The sequence below is a fragment of the Lonchura striata genome, chromosome 13 (genome assembly GCF_046129695.1).
Source record: "Lonchura striata isolate bLonStr1 chromosome 13, bLonStr1.mat, whole genome shotgun sequence".
NCBI lineage: Eukaryota > Metazoa > Chordata > Aves > Passeriformes > Estrildidae > Lonchura > Lonchura striata.
In genome coordinates, this window is record NC_134615.1 from 9,429,479 (window position 1) to 9,436,791 (window position 7,313).

Consider the following 7,313-nt stretch of genomic DNA (forward strand, 5'->3'; position numbering starts at 1 on the left):
GTGTTGGTTAAGACAATTCTATCTTGAATGGTTCTCTCAATATATAACACTAAACCTTCAGTTCTGCTGTATTTACTACCCTCCAAGTTTGATTTTATGTGTAGCAGCTGACACTGAAGTGCTGATATCTTGGTGTTCAATTAAAGTAAGGAATAAGAAACACAAGAGCATGTTTTTTACAGTCTTAAGTTAGACTAATCCAAGACTCTTTTTTATGTTCTCCTGTTCTGCTAAAACTATAATGAGGGACTGTGGTGCTCTATGCTCATTGGCAAGTACCCTGTGCAAATCATCTTGGTCTTAGGATCATAACAACATTTGAAGTCATTTATTGATTCAATCCTGCTAGCAAAAGGGATTCTACAGCAAAAGCTCTCACCTGCCTGCACTCTTACCCCAGACAGGTGATGAATGGAAGGAATGTCATAGGGAGAAGCTCACTTTGTAGTTGCTGATTCTGCAGCATCATCCAGCAATTCTCAGAAATCAGGGAAACTATTCAGGTGCTTAAAGTAACGGTTGTGTTTAGTTGATGACCTTATTTTTTTTCGCTGCAGCTGTGTGTATGGCAGATAGGTAACAATATTTTACACTTGGGCAAACTGAAGTTGGTTGTTTTTATGGAGAAATCCTATGGCATTTCCATAGTATTCCACTTCCAAATCAGATTTTACTAGAAAATCCCTCTAATGTAGGATAAACCCAAGTACAGGAGCATTTGTTGTGTAACAGTACTCCATCACTTTGTACAAGTGGCTTCATTCCTAGGCCATCCTTGAGGGGATGGTGGCAGGGAAAGCTCTGAGCCCTTCCTGACTCCTGAGCACCTTTCCAGGTAAGCCAGGAGGAGTCTGAAGGGACCATTGGATGGAGCCAGCAGAGTTCCTCCTGAGGGGACTGTCATCTCTGGGTCCCATTGTCATACCCCAGTACTAACCCAAATCCCCCTGGTATGGAATACAGGAGCAGCACTGACCCCGGGAGGGGATGGATGCTGAGCACTGGATGAATTCCTGGTGCTTTAGACAGACACTGTCACTCACAGGGCTGGTAGTGGCACACCTCTTTTGATGTTGTTGGACTGTGTTTTACAGGAACCCATGAAATCCCCTAAGTGGTTCCAGCACTGTGTAGCTGATTACATTGAAGAATGTCTGTAAATTCTCCCTGTAATACTTTTAAATGACTAGCAGCTCCTCTATTTGAATGACCAAAATATTTTCTAATGGCTGCTTGAGGAGCTTTCTCTCCTGTTTGGAGTTAATCCACTCAGAAATTAGGGCAGTGCAGATTACCTTTGGAAAGGAAGAAAGCTGCAAAAACAACCAAATTTGCACACACAAAGCATATGGGATTGACATACTTGGAGCTGGGGTAAAAGCACTGTAACATTCTTGATGTGACATGGTATACCTACCGTATTTAAGTAATGTTCATCTCTCCCCTAAATCCTCTGGCAGAAATAAGTCCTGTTCAACACTCTATTAGATTTTTGTCAGGTTTTTTTCTTCTCATTTTTCTCATTAGACTGACATGTTTTTGTAGTCAGAGGAGCCAATTTTGCTTCTAGTTACAGAAAGTAAATGCTTTTGCACGTGACCCCTGTGGACATGGAGGGTTGGAGCAGACAGTGCTGTCACTCACAGCTCACACGAGGGGTTCCAGCACACTCTGGGGCTCGGGGTGCCTCCCTGGTACCTGAGTGTGCTGATGGCATGCTGAGGGGTTTCTGCAAACTGCATTTTCTGTAGAAAATAGGTGAGGGACAGAAAAGAATATTGGATATAAATAGACACAAAAAAGCAAAAGTAGAGAGATGCTAAAATGTTCACATCTCTGCTTCCAGCACACTGACCTTCACTGTGGAGCTTCTATCTCAGAGCAGCTCATAAAAACAGGCTGGCAACTGCCACCCTGGTTGCCTTTAAAATGTCACTGGTTTAACATCTAATCAAGAGTTATAATTGCCTTGTTTCTGCCTTCTCCCCACCCCTCATTATTCCAGTCCTGATCATGCCCAAAACAAGCTGTGTTTTGGGCCTGATCAAATATGAACACCATATTTGTGTTCCTGGAAAGAGTTTGTAAAAGGTCATAAAAACTGCAAGTTCAAAGGGCTGGATTGTTTTCAAGATACACTACAAATTTCCTATTTCCCATCTCCAAGCAGAGATTGCACTGCCTTGAAGTTATTCCAAGATCCAGGTGATAGTCAGGAGTCTAACACAGTATCTGAGAAAGAACTGATTGGAGTCATATGAGGAAATTCAGGGTTAAAACTGACAGACCGTGCTAGCTCTTTGGTTTATTTATCCCTACTCTGCACAAGTGACATTTCCACCACAAAATTCCATTTCACTTTCCATGAAACTGATTTAGGTAGAAAACATGTTTCTGCATTCTGGCCAGGTATACTTCTCACTTTATGCAGCAAACACATTTTTAATTAACTTTAGTTTCTACTTTTGCTTTCTTATCTGACATTCTTTGTTAAGTGATCTAACAGGATGAGACACTTGTGCAGAAACATATGGAAAGAGAGGACAACATACTCATAATAATGCAACAAAATCTCACATTCTAGTACACCATGCTTGCAACAAAATCAAAGACAGTCAGAAACCCAGGTTATTCCACACTGTAAAATGTATCTGAAATTTATAGCATATAGCCTGTTTTAACAAAAGACATGATGCTGGGTGCCCAACAGACACCAGTATAAGATGGCATGAGAAGAAAACATAAAAATTGTCATCTGTCAGGTCATCAGCACATGGGGCTGGCATTTGGCAGCTCAGCCTGCAGCAGATGGGAGCTGCTGCTCCTCCACTGCTCAGTGCAACCCCTGCATATGAAAGGGATTTAGCAAATTTATTGGGAAGAGCTTGAATGAGGTGGATCACCCAGAGGCAGAGAGTGGAATAAAATCCAACTCAGCTCAGTATTGGGAATTAGAAAAAATACTCTGCTTTGGAGAAGTATACTAAATAGAAGGTAGCAGCCAAAATTCCATATTACCACGAGAAGCTCTGACTATGTGACTATGAGAAGATGTCCCAGCAGTGTCCAACAGAATGTAGGTGATTTTTTTTAACACTGAAATGTCTCTACCTACACACTGTGGTTACTTCCTGGGAGTAAAATGTTTAATTATACCAAGATCATTAGAAATTATATTAGATCACCATATCTAAGTCCAGGAGAGAACACCTCTGAGTTTGGGAATACCTTGTATTTCCCACTCTGCTCACAGATACTCATAACATCTCCCACATAGAAAACCAACATATATTTGTTCTCAGAACTCCCAGCACCTCATAAGGAAAGAAATCCATGTAAGCAACCAACAGATCAGACAGGATCTGCAGCAAACTCTTAGACACTTAGGCATCTCAGTTCTGGAAGTGTTTCTGTGACCTGCAATATAAATGTCTCAACAGTCTCCAACTGTAAAGGGGGAGGAGATGTATCTTCTGTGCAATATTATAAAGAAAAATATATGTTCTCCCATGTGTAAATCCAAGGAGGTTGCTTTACTTTTTTAAAAAGCTGAGATTGTTTCGTCTTTCCTGTACATTATTTGTATTGTCAGGATCACATCATGCTGGGCTTTCCACTAGTACAAAGCTAAAAAATCTAAAGGATTAGAAATTCAAGTCACATCTATCCAGTTCTTTGAGAGAGATTCAACGAGTGACTGGAGAATTAGTATAATTGCTGCTACATCACAGATACTAAGCAAATAAAGCCTGATTAGTAGAGGTGCAGAAGTGAGTTTCATTTGTTTAGGATACATGACTTATTTTCCTTTCCTTTTTTTTTTTTTTTTTAAATAATAAATACTTGATAAACAATTGGAAGGAAACCAGTTACCATTAGAGATTAATCTCCTGCATCCCTCTGGTCAAGCAGAAGCTAAAGCTGGTAGAAAAGCTTTAGTTTAAACGTGATTGAATTAGGTTTCCTGATGTGGCTGCTGGGGGGCTCAGAGCTGAGCACTGTGGGTGAGAGGAATCTGCTCCTGCAGAAGGCAGGGAGCAAGCTGAGTCAGCAGGACTTGCAGCATCCTCTGCAGCGTGATGGCCTCTGATTCCTGGCCTCACCCAGGTACAGGGGCAATCTTCCTGTGCTCACCAGCACCAACTGCTTTAAAATCTGTTTAGCACACAATACATTTTATTTTATGTAGATAAAATATAGAGAGAGACATAGTGTCTCTATATAGATATATAGTATTCAAAATTGTGGTGCTTTAAATGGTTTATAAGATTTTCTATATTAAATACCTTTATAAATGGCACTTGAGCTGTGAGAATATAAGGGAATACTCCAAATGTATGTGGGTTACTGCATCTGGCAGTCTGGGGTTTAAGTCCATAGCACATCAATGTACCATGTCTTTGAATCATGGGTGAGTGAGACACCAAGGGAACAGGTGTTGACAGTGTGAATCTGGTGAGTTGGTAAAGCCAAATTCATGACCTTTGTTAAATCAGTGTAATCAGGAAATGTACAGAAATCTCGTCTTTCCAATTAATACTAGAGCACAAAAGACCAGAGTGCAAGGAAAAGTTCACGTAAAACAAGAATCTCACAGTACACATAAAACACATACAACATGGGAAATCATATTGGGTGCAAATATGTCGACTGATGCACAGAAAAGCTTGTAGGTATTCAATTAATTTTCCTTTACAGATTAAGAATACATTTACATTTTTTAAGGAACTGTCTGCAGCTGCTCTCTGCCTAAACCACAAAAACCTATACACTTGATAAAATAATGCAACACAACCCATTGAAGCCAACAGTCTCAAAAAGAATCCATTAATTTTGGATGCTTCTGGTTTCAGATGTCTCTCTTAATGAGCTTGAATGTAAACACGCTCTTAATAATTCTGCCAGAACTGAGCTAATAAGTCAATGTCTTCGTTTATCAAGTGAAACACCTGACCTCATGCTGTACGGATGAATCAGATGCTCTGACTTAATCATTTATATTACCTTTTTTTAATATGAAAAAGAAATAAAATTTGGCCCCGATTCCCCGTTCTGTTCTCATTCCTCTCAGCAGCTGTGGCTGTGTGAGAAAGCCTGGATGGAGCAGCCTGGCTGAGAGGGGCTCCCCCCCACCCCACCACAGCGTGCATTTGTGCGTTTGTGCATTTGTGCATTTGTGCATTTGTGCGTTTGTGTAAGGAGAAGGGAATGGGACAGGATGAGTGCTTTGTGCTGTTCAGTTTGCAGATAACCCTTCCACTGACCATGTACCTCTTCAGTCTGCTGGTGATCCAAGCCCTTACCTGCTTCAGAAGGACTGAGAGACCTGGAGTGACTCTTTGCTCCAAGCAGGATCAATTACTTGCTGCTGTGTCCTCAGTGCTCGCTGTGGTTACAGAGCTGCATGGCTGATGGATGTGTAGGAGTAAGTGCTGGGCTGGGAGGTGACACTGGGGAAGTTTGGAAATGCCTGTTGACACATCAATATTTTATGGTAGGAAGGACTCAGGCTGAAGAAAAATCCATCCAGAAAACAGAACTGATTATTCCCCCAAATGAGAGGAACCGGTCAGTGGGGCTGTATCAGGCAGATGCTGGCACTCAGTTGTGAGGCTGGGTTCAGAGCTCCAGCCATGACCTGGGAAACTGAGATGTGAGGGATGCCCCTCAGCTTTTGGCTAGCAAGGCTGGAACCCACTCCTGGCCAGAATACATTTTCTCATGGGTAATTTTTCTGCAGCCCATGGCCCTAAAGGAATTTTTTCCAAAGAAGAAGGAGTTGCTTAGCCCCAAAGAATCAAAAACATTCAGGAAGAGAGCCTCTCCCCATTCTCCAAAGAGTTTGTGGCACTAGAAGACTTGGGGAGATAATGCCATAAAAAAAGGAACGAATATGGAAACTAAAAGGCAGATTTTCTTCATTCCACATCCATGTGCAGACTCTGATGTTTTTTTCTCAGTGTTCTCAGGGAAATGAAATTAAAAATAATTATTTCTCACCTCCCTTATCCCAAGATCTGAACTGGTTAACTTCTGACAGATCATTCTTTTGTACAAATTCTAGTAAGAATCACCAAAACCTAACCTTAGCAGCTCCTTTGGTAGGTGTGGATTAGAAGCTGTGCATTGCACAGTGGTAATTAATAATTTTCATCAGACAGGAGTTTGTTAGGTGTGAAAAGGGTGGGAGGAAAACACTGGCTGTAGACACAGCCCAATACTCAGAAGAGGCATTTAACATATGGGAAGATGGATTCAAGGAAAACAACGACCACTGCAGAAATACGCAAGTCCCAGCGATTAATCTACAAAAGCATCCTGGAAGAGTCTGAGACAAAATATCTTCATTAAATGAAACTTTAGAGGTGAGCAAATGGTTCTAACAAAGAGTTTAATGGACAAATAGTTATATTTGCAGACTTCTAGAAAAAAACGGCAGCACACACTTGTTCACAGTGGCTGCTGTTAGGGATAAACATGAGTCTGACTGCAGGTGCTCCTCCATAAAGCTCTCCTGTTGGGGATACCAAAACTCAGACACATAAATATGTTTCTCCCTTCCTGCTCACTTTTCTGGGTGAGAGTCCTGATGCTTGGATGTGACTTTGCTCTGACTTAGACCCTCTACACAGTGCCAAATGTTGAGCAGAATGTGCAGCTCACTGCAGGCAGCCATTCCAGCGTGCAGGCAGGTATCCCGCCAAATTGGGAAGGACAGGCTCCACATCCTGCTGGGAATTCATTTGGTTTCTGGGACTTGGGCTGTGTGGGTGACTTTTGTGAGGCTTTGCAGGGCAGCCTGCAGTGCTGGGGGGCTGCAGCTCCAGCCCAGCTGTGCCCAGGGGGGTCCTGCCCAGCCCAGGAGCAGAGCCTGCTCAGAGCCTCACCTGCCTTCAGTGCATTGCAGCCACAGGGGGAAGATAAAGGTTTCATGAGCAGAAAGGTATTTGAAACAGACAGTTACAACTTCATAAAAGTTCTAGAATTCAGATGGTTACAGATGTTTTAATATTATGGCTTTCACTTCACTAATCTGAGATTAATCCATTACGTAAAAATAGACATTTGTTTAAATAAATTGACCATACTGCTAGTTAGAGATTTCCATTGTTCAGAAGGTCTGCCTTATTTTGATCTTTTTTTAGGAGATAATCCCCATAATCCTGTAGAAAGTTGACCACAATATGTGTTGTGTGTTAGAGCTCTTTGGATTCAGCTGTGATCGTGCCACCACTCACTAGTTTTGGCTGCTGTGGAGTCCAGGTTTCAGGAGGAAGCTGAGAAGAAGTTATGAAGATGTTAACTGTAATGAT